This window comes from Rhinolophus sinicus, linkage group LG02 (genome assembly GCF_036562045.2).
Source record: "Rhinolophus sinicus isolate RSC01 linkage group LG02, ASM3656204v1, whole genome shotgun sequence".
NCBI lineage: Eukaryota > Metazoa > Chordata > Mammalia > Chiroptera > Rhinolophidae > Rhinolophus > Rhinolophus sinicus.
In genome coordinates, this window is record NC_133752.1 from 64,752,591 (window position 1) to 64,767,817 (window position 15,227).

Below are 15,227 nucleotides of genomic sequence, written 5' to 3' on the forward strand. Positions count from 1 at the left end.
AGCTTATCAAAATTTTTAAACTTGACATTTATTAATGTAAAGTATAAGTAGTTTCCAATTAGTTGTATCCATAAATTATTTTCTAAGTAGGTTATTTTTTTTTAATGGGAAAATGCATTCCGGGTTCCATGTACAAGTGGTTAGGCTCAATGACCAGGTATCACAGGTTATTAAACCAATAATGTATCCAAAGGAATGCCCTACCCACACTATGGAAAGAAGAATCACGGCAAAGAATTATCTTTCTGGGGAAATATATTCATATTCTCATCATAAGAATGCAGGAGTATACACACACATACACTGCATTCCTAACTATAAAATTACAAACTACTATACCCTTAATTTAACCTCACTTACTGCAGATAAACCACAGCGGCACTAACTCTAGACAGATTCACAGTAGTTCAGGTTTAGGAACTGAAGGGAATCCTGTGATGAGCCTCCTGATGTTTGTTACTCATTGTCTGCTTTCTTTAACATGTCATCAACTTGAATCTGCTGCCCCAGAAGAGGTGCCAAATCCATCACAGTGTATTTAGTGTATAGAAAGCTTCCAAAAAACAGTATAGAGATGGCAGGGAGAAAGGAGGTATGGATTTCCTGAACATTAAGGCTTTGAAATTGGAGCATTTTCTGAATTGATGCTATTTTTTATTTGTCTTCTTCCTTGTTCTTCTGTTTCCTCTCCCTCTTTTCTCAGCTTTCCACCTTTTCTGATGTTCCCTCTCTAGGTGAGGGATAATGTTCACAAGCACATTTATTCAAAGTCCATACAAGAAGGTAGAGTCTCCTTTTACTCACTTCTGATTCCATACACACCATATACACCAAGGCTTGTTGAGTCTGCCTCATTCCTTTATTTTGCTCTCTTCCCAGTCACCATTATCTATGTTCAACCCATTGTCAATGGAGGCAAACAGCAGTTAACCTTTTTGCTAATGAAACCAATACTAGTGTAAAATGCCAATACTGGTGTTTCAATATCTATTTTCACAAAATAAAAATTCAGGATTCATAAAATAAAATTACTGACACTATGCATTTAACATATTCAAATACAAAATTTAGCAATATATTTTGAAGAATTTAGCTGAATTCTTAAAATTATATATAGTAATCATATGATTCTAATACTTTTTACTTATAAAATTAGTGACATATTTCAAAAAGGAACCATGAAATTAAGAAAACGTAATGGCAAGTTTAAATTTATTAATATTAAATTTAGTTAATAAAATAATATTAAAATTAAATAATATGATTTCTATTAATATTAAGTATTAGCCTTGAAAAATGTGCAAGTGGTATTGCTACTGGGATGTAAGCATGTATTTTGTGCAAATTTTCTAGTTAATGGAAAAATTATTTTTAATTTCACACTACTTGGTGGAGTAGTAAGGCGATAGTTAAAATCTAACTCCAAATATTTTCTCTGACTCCTTTAATTTACATAATTCCATCTCTAATTTGTACTTTTGAGGAGACCATTTTGAGTAACTTTTAATTTTTTGACAGAGACTCTAAACTTTTCATTGATAATGAACCATAGTTTTTGTTTTAAACAAAGCATTTTTAGCTCTTCTTTGTCTTCCTTTGTTTGATCATGTAAAAATAGAGATTCATAACAGTTAGCTATATTAAGTAATCTCATGCTCAAATTCAATTATTCAGGGAGTTTTTGAACTAATGTAAAATTTAATTTCAAAATAGCTGTGTTTTCAGTTACCTTCCTCCTCTTTTTTAGAATTATATAGGTGCTGAAGAACGCTTTCTAAATGAATGCATGTTTCTTCACTTAGATATTTTAATTAGAATATAATGCCCTGGGAGGAAAAGAGGTTTGTTCTGCAATCATTTTTGCTCTGACAAAACTGCATAATCCCACAAAAAGTGAGAAAATGTGTCACCCTATTGTTTCAATCACCCAAGTGTAGACAAGGAGCAATGACACACTATCACAAGATTTTTGTTTGTTGTGACTTTGTACTCATCAATTTTGAATAGATTTATCTTTTAGCATAGCTTTAATATATGTATCATTATGTTCTATTTAAATGATCTAGATTTCAGGTTTTTAAAGACTACAGCATCATATCAAAATTATATTTAACAATACCATTATACAATACAAAGAAATGTTCTTTATTTTTCTCTAAAATTACTCTATTCAAACCATTATTTACCTTTTTCCAGAGGCATTTCATAAGGTATGAATTGGAATATGTTACTCTCCAGATTAAAATCCTTAAATGGTTTCTGTCTGCCCTCCAAACAAAGACTGGGATCCTTTTCTTCATTCCTACACCCCTTCATGAGTTTATTTTTCCAGCTCATTTATAATGTTTCTTCATCTTTTAAATCTACTCTTAAACCATGTAACATTACCAATAGTTCTCCAACTGCAACTTGTTCTTCCTGCCTCAGGGCCTTTGCATATGCTTCAGTGTTCCTGCCCCATTTCCACCTTGTTAATTCCTATTTATCCTTTGAGGTTTAGCTTGGATGCCATCTCCACTAAGGAGCCTTTTCAAATTTACCAAGATGGGGTTATACACCAACATGTGTTTTGTTCAAGATTATGTCCTTGTGTTTGACCAAGAGTAAATAAGTTATCAGCCAAGATAGATGAACATCAGGAACAGGTCAAGAAAGCAAGGGAGGGTCCAGTTGTGAAATTTCACGAAAGAAGGGGAATGATAAATAGAGAAAAATAACAAATGGGGTAGCTAAGAGTCCCTACGGTTGATAGGCTGGAAAAGCGATTTCATTAAGGAAACCACCAGACAACTCAAAGAGAAAATAAGCAGGGAGAACACTAAGACCCCTCTTTTCCAAAATGACTCTCTCTCAAAATAATCATGTTAAGTTGACTACACTCTAATGAAGCAAAAATACTGATAAAAAAAGATTTTACAGAAGTTCAAATTGTTATGAAATGCATTTCAAGGACTTCATTTAATACAGACATACTAACTTTAAGGATCAGTAGAGAATATATGTCCTTGGAATTGTGCCAAAGAGAGATGCCTACAAGCTGGGTCATATCATTCCCTTTGACTTTAACTAAAATAAAAGTACATTTTAAAAGTTGTCCCTGTTCCCCATCCCTTCCTTCCAGTTACTGCTATGTAAGACTCCCTAGTGCTGCGCTCAATGCCAGCATTTGGCAGAATAAGTACTAGTGATATACATGTTGTCACCAGTGCTCAAGAAAGAACTTGTCTTATTGCTAGATACAATGGAAAACAATTACATTCACTGAAGAATCACAGCAGCGTATTTGGATTGTCCAGGTTCCAGCTTGTATCATATGCCATCAGTGATTGTGTTTCCCTATCTTTCAGTAAGGGAGAAGTGATAGGACACTTCTCAGTGTATGCTGTTATCGAATCTTACCTGACTATATAACTAGTAATACAACTGTATGTTATTAAGTGCCTCATGTGCTTGTGTATCAAAGAAAGGTTACTGTATAAAAGAAAATAAGTTTGAGTGACTACTTACATTTAAGACTTTATCAAAACTGTGCAATTTCCCTTATTATTTTGCCATAGGTATTATATTCATTGTGCTTATACAGATTAGTATTTTCACATAACTAAAAAAGCTTCGTATTAATATTTTCCCCTAATAATTAGCCTTGTTTCCAAAAGACAATTTAATTCTCCTTTCCTCTGAAATTTGTTGCCCATGGCTTATTCCATTCTTATATTTTGATTTATTTTGTTGATTTTTTTTCCCTTCAGCTTTCATTGAAAAGAAAAAAACACACAAAAAAACATAGTTTGAACATTACTACAGGATATAATCTGTAGAATATACTAATGGAAACATTAACATTAACCAACATTTGTGTAGTGCTTTACATCTTGAAATGTTTTTCTTTACCTCTATTCATAGAATTCTGACTAAAAAATGTGCAGAGTAATTGTAACTATGAATTCTTAATTTTACAAATGAGAAAACTAGACTCTAATGTAAGTGAATCATAATCATATACATAATAAATAAATAAGTGTCCCCAAGTGACATAATGTGTGTTTTTCATCATATGCTATCAAAAATTATATTCTGAATTATTTCATGTGTTCTACAACTATGAGTCTTCCATAAACATTTGAAGAAGAGACTGAAGGAACTAAAGTGAATCTAATGAAACATTAATATCCTTGATCACAAAATATATTTATTATTTAGGATAGACATTGATATGAACCTAATTGTTTTAACCCAAAATTCATATGTTGAAGCCCTGACTCAAATGAGGTAATTTAGGCTCAAGGAGGTCATGGGGATGGGGGGACCTAACCCAATAGGACTTGTGTCCTTAGAAGAAGAGGAAGAGTTATCAGTGATGCAGGAGCACAGAGGACACAGTGAGAAGGCAACTATCTGTCTGTCAAGGAGAGGGGCCTCAGGAGAAACCGATCCTGCAGCAACTTGATCTTGGACTTTCAGGTGCCAGAACTGTAAGAAAATACATTTTCATCATTTAAGCTACCTAGTCTATTGTATTATGTTATGACAGCCCTAGCAGACTAACACAGGCATCTTCTAAAAACACGTAATATTTAAAACAGAATATTAAAATTCTGGAATCAAAGATAGGATAAACTTCACTTCAAAATAAGTGTTTACCCTCTACTCATAAAGTGCATGGACTTTCTTTTTGATTCATGTTCATTTTTCTCCTTTCCTCTCTAAAATAGTTACCTCCCTAGTGGTTTTCCCTTTAGAAGCCTTTCTTTTGTGTTGACTTTATTCCAATAAATAATATTTTGGCTGACTACAGAAGCATTTCCTTTTCCTCACCCTTCAAGTATTTATTTAAGTCCAAGATCAATTACCGAAGAAGTATTCCAAGGGGCCAGAGAGAGGAAATAAGAAAACTAAAAGCATAACAATGCTGGAAGTGGCTTTTGGCTAGTTGGGCAGGGCTCTGGGTAGAAGAAAGAAATTCTGCTGGACCCGCACAGATATAAGTTGGTAGAAGCAGATTTGACTACATCTAGTTTAAAAAATGAAACATTAATATTACCAGTCATGACATTATCTAATTCTTTTCAGAATCCATTTATAGTACTTGGTTCTATGGCTTCTTGAGATAGTGAAAATTCCACATGTTATCAGCCATAGGGAAATATATTTATTTTTGTAATTTGATCCATTTATATTTTCTGATTCTCTCATAGGATATTATCCTTACTATAAATAGAGTAAACTATCTGTTCTAATAAACATGAACTTGCAATGGCCTCATCATGTAAATTGAACATATAGGATTTGGGAGGCATCTTATTAAAATTATCTGCTACATAGGTATTTTGGACCATCATGTCAGAAACTATGTTGTGTGTGCTATTATGTGCTCTAAATTAGTATTCCTAATAAGCTTTGGGTAGGTATACTTGTCATCATTTTGGAGAACAAAGAAGTCAAATTAAGTAATTTTCCCAAGCTTACATAGCTCGCAAACAATAAAACCAGGATTCTAATCCAAGTCTATCAAAATCCCTCCCTTTCCATTAGAACTATGCCGTAGTTAAAAATTTAGGCAAAACTTAATGACAAAAACACATGTAAAAACTCTTGATGAGTTTGGAAATTTATTTGTCCCTGAAACTGCTCACATATACTTTTATTGGTATTGCCACGGCCTAGACCTGCTAGGTGCATATTGAGCACTTATTATGGCCCAGGGATTATTCTGATCACTTAATAGGAACTGTCCCATTTAATTCTGAGCAGGTTCTATTAATTATCCTTATTTTAGACATGGTAAAACTGAAACACCAAGAGATTCAGTCATGGCATATATAATTTGCCTCTAAGAGAGCCCAACTCTGAGAACTACAAGATTAATTCATTCCACCCATATTTATTAATCATCTTTTGTGACAGGCATTGTTAGGAATAAAATGTTGAGTGTAGGTATCATGTTCCTTGCCCTCGAGAAGACTTCTCTAAGAGGCTTTAAAGAAAAAGCTACTGAAGAAGACAGGAAATAGAAAGAGAAACATACTAACCATATCTCATTCAATATATATTTATTGGTGTTTGTTTTATATTACACCAAGGATTTAGAGATGAAGCAAAAAGTGCTGCTTGTAAGAAGATTTAAACATACCGTAATTTGGGGAAGGTACAACATCATTAGTTTTTCTATGAAAAAAAACAAATCCCTGTGAATTAAACTCTGACGTGTGTTCAATTGTTAGGCACATTCCAACTTATGAAATATTAAAAAGTGAAATCATAGAATCTTAGAGTTAATAAAATATTGAAATAATAGAAATATCTCCTTATAATACAATAAGATAAATACTCAATCATTTATAAAATATATGAATTTGGACAAATTATGATACTCCTCAGTGCCTTAGGTATATTTTTTTTCCTTACTACATGGACATACATGCATACTTCAGACATACTTGAAGATACTCTGTGCTTGGTTCCAGACCACTAAAATATAGCTAATATCACAATGAAGTGAGTTACATTCATGTTTGGATTCTCAGTGCATATAAAAATTATGTTTATACTATACTGTCGACTATTAAGTATGCAATAGCATTATGTATAAAAATAGTGAGCTTGCCTTAATTAAAACAAAAAACTTTATTCTAAACAATGCTAACCATCATCTGAGCCTTCAGACGGTTGTAATCTTTCTGCTAGTGGAGGGGTCTTGCCTCCATGTTGATGGCTGATGACTCATCAGGGTGATGTTGATGGTTGGAGTGGCTGTGGCAATTTCTTACAATAAGATAACAATGAAGTTTGCCACATAAATTGACTCTTCCTTTCATGAATGATTTTCTTCATGAATTATTTCTCTGTAGTGTGCAGTGCTGTTTGATAGCATTTTACCCACAGTAGCACTTTTTTCAAAATTGGAATCAATCCTCGCAAACCCAGCCACTGCTTTATCAACTAAGTTATATAATATTCTAATTGCTTTGTTGTCATTTCAACAATCTTCACAGCATCTTCACCAGAAGTAGATTCAATCTCAGGAAACCACCTTCTTTGCTCATCCATAAGGAGCTCCTTATCACTTAAAGGTTTATCATGAGATTGCAGAAACTGACATCTTCAGGCTCCACCTTTAATTCTAGTTCTCTGGCTGTTTCTACCACATCTGCAGTTACTTCCTTCACTGAAGTCTTCAACCCCTCAACAATGCTCATGCAATGCTCATGCATGAGCGTTGGAATCAACTTCTTCCAAACTCCTGATAATATTCTGACCTCTTTCCATGAATCACAAATGTTCTTAATAGCATCTAGAATGGTGAATCCTTCTAGAAGTATTTCAATTAATTTGCCCAGATCCATCAAAGGAATCACTATCTATAGCAGCTATAGCTTTACAGAATGTATATTCTTAAATAATAAGACCTGGAAGTTTAAATTACTCCTTGACCCATGGGCTGCAGAACGGTGTTGTGTTAGCAGGCATGAAAACAATATTAATCTCACTGTACATCTCCATCACAGCTCTTGAGTGAACAGCTTCATTGTCAACGAGCAGTAATATTTTGAAAGGAATCTTTTTTTCTGAGCAAAGGTCTCAACAATGGCTTTGAAATATTCAGTAAATTGTGTTATAAACAGATGTGCTGTCATCCAAGCTTTGTTGTTCCATTTATAGAGAACCGGCAGAGTAGATTTAGGACAATTCCTAAGGGCCCTAGGATGTTCGGAATGGTAAATGAGCATTGGCTTCAACTTAAAGTCACCAGCTGCATTAGCCCCTAACAAGACAGTTAAGTAAGCCTGCCTTTTGAAGCTGAGAAGCCAAACATTGACTTGTCCTCTCTAGCTATGGGAGTCTTAGAGGGCATTTTTGTCCAAAATGAGGCTGTTTCATCTACATTGAAAATCTGTTGTTTGCTGTAGCCACCTTCATTAATTATCTTAGCTAGAGCTTCTGGATAACCTGCTTCTACTTCAGCACTTGCTGCTTCACTTTCTACTTGTATGTTACGGAGCCGGGTTCTTTCCTTAAACCATCCTCTGCTACATTCAAACTTTTCTTTTGCCGCTTCCTCACCTCTTTCACCCTTCACACAATTGGAGAGAGTCAGGGCCATGAACTGGATTAGGCTTTGGCTTTAGGAAAGTTGTGACTGGTTTTATCTTCTATCCAGACAACTCAAACTTTCTCCCTATTAGCAATAAGCCTGTGTCACTATCTTCTCATTTGTGTGTTCACTAGAATAGCACTTTTAATTTCCTTCAGGAACTTTTCCTTTTCATTCAAAACTTAGTCAACTGTTTGGTGTGAGAGGCTTAGCTTTTGACCTATCTCAGCTTTCAATATGGTTTCTTCACTAAGCTTAATCATTTCTAGCTTTTGATTTAAAGTGAAAGACGGGCAACTTTCTTTCACTTAAGCACTTAGAGGCCACTGTAGGGTTATTAATTGGCTTAATCTCAATATTGTTGTGTCTCAGGGAATAAGGAGGCACAAGGAGAGGGAAACAGACAAGGGGAATGTCCGGTTTGTGGAGTTCTGAGAACACACACACAACATTTTTAGATTAAGTTTCCCATCTTATATGGGCAAGGTTGGTGGTGCCCTAAAGCAATTATCATAGTAACATCAAAGATCCCTGATTACTGTAATACCTATAATAATAATTTAAAAGTTTGAATTATTGTGAGATTACTAAAATGTGACAGAGACATGAAGTGATCAAATTCTGTCGGAAAAATGGCACCAATAGACTCGCTTGGCATTGGTTGCCACAAACCTTGAATTTGTAAAAAAATAGAGCACCTGCATATCACGAAAAAGTGAAGCTCAATAAAATGCGTATAATAATATACATAATTATTTGAAAAAAATGGCAATACGGATTTAAAGTACTCGGCAAAGTAAATGACAGAATAACAGATTAGTAAATGTTTACTATCAGTAATAATATTACTATTTATTTCTTAATTTAACTAAGAATTATTGATTGCTCACTATGTGTCATCTTCTATTCTAAATACTGGGACACAGAAGTGAACAAAACTATAACAACAATAACAATAATAACAACAATAAAATTGCTGCCCTCATAGTGCTTAATTTTAATAGGAGAGAGAAACAATAGGAAAACAAACATTGAAATATACAGCACATAAGACATTAAAATGTACTAAGGAGAAGAAGCAAAAAAATAATGCAGGGTAAAGTAATAGGAAGTGTCAGGGCAGGGCAGCTGCAATTTTTATAGGGTGTCAGGCATGGTCTAGCTGTTAAGGTGAGAAGGAAAACCTGCTGGAAGTGGTGGAGTGACAGATGTGAATGATGGGGACTTTCCAGGCACAGGGAATGACATCTGCAAAGGCTCAAACACAGTGAGGAGGCCAGAGTGTGTGAGAAAGAGGCAATATGAAATGAGGTCAGAGAGGTGGTGGGGGACAGTAACACATAAGACTTGATAGGCAATGGTGAGGAAAATGGCATTTACTCTGCTCAGTGTGGGAAGCCACTGGAAAGTTCTGAGCAGAGTGACATGATCTGATTTCAGTTTAACAGGATCACGTGGGTTACTGCGTTTAAGAGTGACTGAATGAGAGAAGAGTGGAAATAGGGAGAACAATATGTATTTATTTGGCTATACACCTCAGGTGGTAGTGGTGGTGATCATGACCACCAGAGTGTTATGCGGCACATAGATACATAAAAGAGCATGGAGTGATGGGACGGGATTGTAAGTAACAATTGGAAACTCTAGTATATTAAATACTAGAGACAGGAGGTGATGGCTTTTGAATATAAATATTATGATCTTCCGGGTATACAGTAAGAATTCAGTAATTATTAGTTGAACTTTCCATTTTAATAAGAGTTAGATCTTTTTACATAAATCCTTCCCTAGCTCCATCTTCAATTACTGTCATTTATTTAAAATTGAAATAACCACATAAAAATATTGACTTCAAAGAGGAAGTTTTATATATTTTATATGAGAATATTCCTGAGGATTCCTGAGTTACAACTAGCAAAGTTATGTCGGTGTTCTCATTACTGTAAAATTTCTATTACATGTTAATTTATGAGAATGTCAAGTAAACCTTGGTGGTGACAAAACCATGTAAATAAATAAGCTGGGGGAATAAATTCTACTGAACCTGAGCTTACTGATTTCTCAACAACAAGCAAACCATTCAAGGACGGTAAACAGTTGAATTTGTGTTAGGGTTTAGAGTAATTCCTTACTCCTAACCTCTATATTGTATTTTATTCTCCTAGTTTTGACATTATTTTTATGGAGTTGCTAGAGTTATTGCCTAACATTTGCAGTGACATATGTTTTATTATTAATTTGTGAAGTGTGCTTTACCTATGAAGATAAAATGATACTGAAATATAGGGTTATGCATGATTTATTTACGAGTATGAAGTTAAAATAAATGTAAGAAAAATAAAACTATCTTCTGTTTGGAAATGAAATATTTAAAGTGAATGGTAAAGAAAAGCTCATAATTTAAACTCCAGGTTTTTTGTTTTTTTTTAAGAATGCAATTTTAGTAACTTTGATCCATTGCAGAAGCTGAAAAATATATATTTGCCTTGTTACGCATGAACAAGTTTCTAAGAAACTGATAAAATATAAGGCCCTATTTCAGGGTAGCTACTGTTGTTTGTTTTGTTGTTTATAGTGTCTTGAAAAAAAGAAGGACATTATATTTCTTTTTAAGTACCTTAAGTATTTCTTAAAAAAAAAAAAAAAATCATTGATTTTCTTCATCAAATAAACCAAAGAATAACAAGACTAGGAGAGCTGAGTAGCTGCTAGAAAGGGAATACGAGGTTGCATAAAACATGGTCCTTCTCCTCAAGGGGCTTATAGGGTAGGCAGGCTCATTTTCCTGTGGGTTGTAGAAAGCAAGAGCTTGGCTCTTTACTGTGCACACCATCTAACACTGCTGAGGACATTAAACAATTCACTTATGAGGTAATTTAAAAAATTTTTAAAAAGACAGAGCTGTATATTGGTATATAAATGATTCTTAATTCCAAGTAAAGCCACAAAAATATTGTAATTCCTTCAAGATCACGTAAGTATCAGCATACAGATTATAAACTCAATAGATAAATTAAGTCATTCTGCCAAAAACACATTTATGTTCTGCAATCCTCCTGAGTGCAGAAAGATGATCTCTTACTTTGTTTTCCATGCATGTGTACAATCTGACATATATTAAGAACTCAATAGTGTATGATGGGTGAGCGATAGGATAAATACCTATGTTTTATTTTCAAAAGTATTTTCAGAAGGTCTATGTATATTATTGTATTTCAATTACATTTAAATTTTGATAATTAGATTAAATAATTTGATCACTCACTCCCATAAATTCTGTAAGAAGACTTAATATACTAGAGTTCCACATTTTTACTTACACAGTATTAATAACCATAAGACAAGTGTCAGAGATTATAGACCTAGACTCTGAAGAAACTTAGGTATTTACCTAGATGCTAATAAATAATTACTTCACTCTAAAATAAAGAAAACACTAGAGATTGTCTACGTTGAAGTGAGGATTAAGTGACTGAGTGATTAGGCCAAGGTGTGGCTGTTATAGATTCAGGAATAGAATTCATGACATTTATCTCTAAGGCAAATGTTTTCAACTAATCCTCAAGCTGAGAACTGAGCAATTTCTGCTCACTCATATGTGCACCAATTAATTTATTTCCTTTCAACGTTCATGCAGCCATGCCTACTCATCACTTTCCAAATTAATAGAGTAATAAAAACCTCCGCATTTAGCCTTCTCCCGATTATTTTATTTTTAAGAGAACGAAGTTGTGCATTCTAGAAATAGTGATAAATGGATCTAAAGAAGGCATTTGCTTCTGTGGGAAAATCTGCCCACAGGATACTAATTTTCAGGTTTCTCTACTGAAAAAACAAAAACAAACAAAAATCCACCCACACGTACACATGCACATCACACTTATATTCCAAATGCTAGGGAAACAGGTAAATAAAATAGATATTTATTACATTGGGCTCTTCTACTCCAAAAGAACTTTGTTCTTTTTCAGAGACCTGTGAAGAGACCTTAAATGGCTCATAAAACAGTACATTTACTGTATTAGTAATAAAATAAAGGCAGTGAGATGTCCTAGATAGAGAACTGATTTTAGGTTCAAATATTAGATAATCATCTATAGCCAAAGTGTGGCTTTAGGCAAGTTAATCTTCCAGAAAGTCAAATTTTCCTTATCTTTAAAAATGTGCATTTCTATATTTACTTCAACAATACTGACATCCAATAGACATTCAGTAATAATAACATTAATATAATCAAATTCAAATTATCCCAAGATGCCATCAATTCTGTTTCAGGAAAGTATAAACAGCTATCTAACTTAGAAAGATGAACTATTTTCTGTATTTTGATAATAAGGACAGAGGATATGCCAGCCTGAAGTAAAATTACACATTTTATCTTTTTTTGAACCTCAGTCTCTGAAGGACATTTAAAACCTCAGGAATAATCAACTATCCACTTTATCCAAACCAGCTTTAGAAAGATACATGATGGTATCATTTGCAATTTTTTTTATTTTAAAGAAATAATAATGTAAATACAGAGGAAAATAATTCTTCAAAATCATTTGCCTGCTCTGCGGTATTTCAAAAATTGAGATGACAGACTTTGGAGGCATACAGGATACAACAAAACTTTTTTCAAAAAACAAATCAGTATTTATTTAGCTTTGAAAATAAAACAGATGGGGAGATGGGAAAGAAAAGGGACCTTTAAATCAGTATTGAAATATGTAATACAAATAAGGTCAAACTATTGTGGAACCAAAATTGTACCTGGACTACATAATTTTGGAGTCCACAAGCAACAACAGAATTCCACTGTAGTTTGATCTCTTGGAAGCACAGCCTGATCTTCATATAAGGGTGTGTCAAAAATTTGTACAATAGTCTCTGCAGGACAAGTTTTAGAATCTTTTTGGCGGCCAAATGGCTGAAGACAGACTACTGCTATTTTGCTCAGCATCAATTCTTAGTGCTTTGAACAGCAAATGACACAGTGGAGATCCTCAATTAATATGTATTCAATAAATGCACTCTCACATCCATTACCCTGAATCACTCCTGTTTGATTATAATAACATTTAAAAACATTTCATTTTGAAATATGTATAGCCGCACACAAGAAGTTACAAAAATAGTGCAAAAGAACCCCTTCCCTCAGCTTTCCTCAGTGGTGAGAATTTGTATAGCTACAGTATAATATCAAAGCCAGGGAATGGGCATTGGTAATGACTGTTGAGTATAGACTTTTTCACCTTTTTAAGTCTTTATTCATTTATGTGTATATGTGATTTTATCTCATGTATAGATTTGTGACCACTACCACATTCAAGATACAGAACTGTTCCATCACTACAAAAGAATTGGTTCTGCTACCTCTTTATATTCATACCCACACCCCCATTCCTATCTCCTGGCAACCACTTATCTATTCTCCATCGCTATAGTTTCTTCCTTTGAAAAATGTTATAGAAATTTAATCATAAGCATGAAACCTTTAGAGGCTGACTTTTTTTTCTTCCCCACAAAGCATAATGCTCTTGAGGTCCATTCAGGTAGCTGCAGCTATCAATAGTTAAGTCATCTCCCTGCATCATCCCATGAATACCTACAATCTGACTTTCACCTCATATCTGGCATGATCTTTGAAAAATGCAAATCTGATCTTGTTGCTCTTTAAAAGCTCCCAACAGACCTTATTATAAGCTTGAAATCCTTAACTATGGCTTAAAAGTCCCTCTAATCCTAACCCTGCTACCTCTCCCTCCACTTAAGCCTCCCTGCCTTTGCTCTTTCCCATCTAACCACTAGGTTTATTTCCTGCATCTCAAAAAGGCCCTTTCTCATCTTTGGCGATGCAAATGCTTCTTTCTGAAACTCTTTCTTCTCAGTCTTAACTATTCTTCCCTTCTACATCCCCTCCCCTTTAAGTGGTTAAATCTACATGATTTATAGTTATTGCAAATAGAAAATGGGAAAGAATGAGTAAAACTATTATCCCGGATTACTCATACTTGTATTTGGTATATGTTTATTATTTTTAGGACATAACTCCCTCTCCCCCCCAAAAAAAAAAATCAAGATTTTATTATTCCTGGGAGAGAGAATATTTTACACCACTAGCTAGGCAGAGCTGCATGAAGGGATGTTTACACATGAGAACCAGCTCCTCCATTTTCTAGCTGTGAAACTTTGGGCAGATCTCTAAACCAGGACGAGTGTTAGTTCCCTATAAAAAAAAAATTGGGAAAATAGACTTATGAATAATAATGTAATATTGCACACCCAGTGTAGTTTCTGGCATGTACTAGGCACTTAATAAATATTTTGTGTACTTGTCAATATATAAGATAACACAAATGGTGGAAACATATGCACCGTTATTTGAAGGAAACAAAAAATCTATTTGACTATATAATTTCTATGTCCCTAAAGATTGTGCATAATGAATACAACTTACATAAAATAGAAATTCTCAATTCTTCTGTTAAAGTGAAAAGTACACTTGGTATCTATCTACCATAATAATTTCATCAGTCATCACATAGTATTTAATACTACAGAATATGTCTTACAGTATATCCAACAGATCAAATAGTAGCTGAAAAGAACTAGTTATTTGTACATCTTAAAAGAACACAAATGGATAAAAGATTCAATGTAATCATAAAACTCTTATACATTCATATTTGTCTTTCCTTGCTAACAATAAATCCCTTTAATAGTATAACCTTTGTAGCATTACCCTCTCTCTGCTGAAATAATTTCTAACACTGTGTACAAACTAATCTGTTTTGTATTAACAGCAAAGGAAAGACTCAGCATACACTTAAAGTAAAAGTAAACAGAGAAAGTTTCCCAGCAAAGATCTAGTAAACAAAATTTATTATAATAAGACAAATTTGTTATAACAAGTTAAATTTAATTTATGGTAGAGAGAGATTCTATACCCGTTTTTGTGTTATGCAACTTACATTACTTTCAGCTATTGTTATTCCATTTAACCTATTTATAATTATATATTTTAAATGCAGAAGAATTTTCACCTATCACTAGCAAGGAAGAAGAATCCAAGATGGCTTTTCCTCTCCCCAAACATCCAACCTTCAAATCCCAAATAATGTGAAAATCCTTAATACAGACAAAGAATATG

At 33.8% G+C, this 15,227-nt stretch overlaps 1 protein-coding gene across 23 annotated transcripts in view; it reads right to left on the reverse strand.

The window, feature by feature from the left end:
* The window catches only part of ADGRL3 (adhesion G protein-coupled receptor L3), a 748,795-nt gene that overhangs the window by 159,291 nt on the left and 574,277 nt on the right, over positions 1–15,227 (reverse strand). The gene's annotated exons all lie outside the window — the stretch shown is intronic.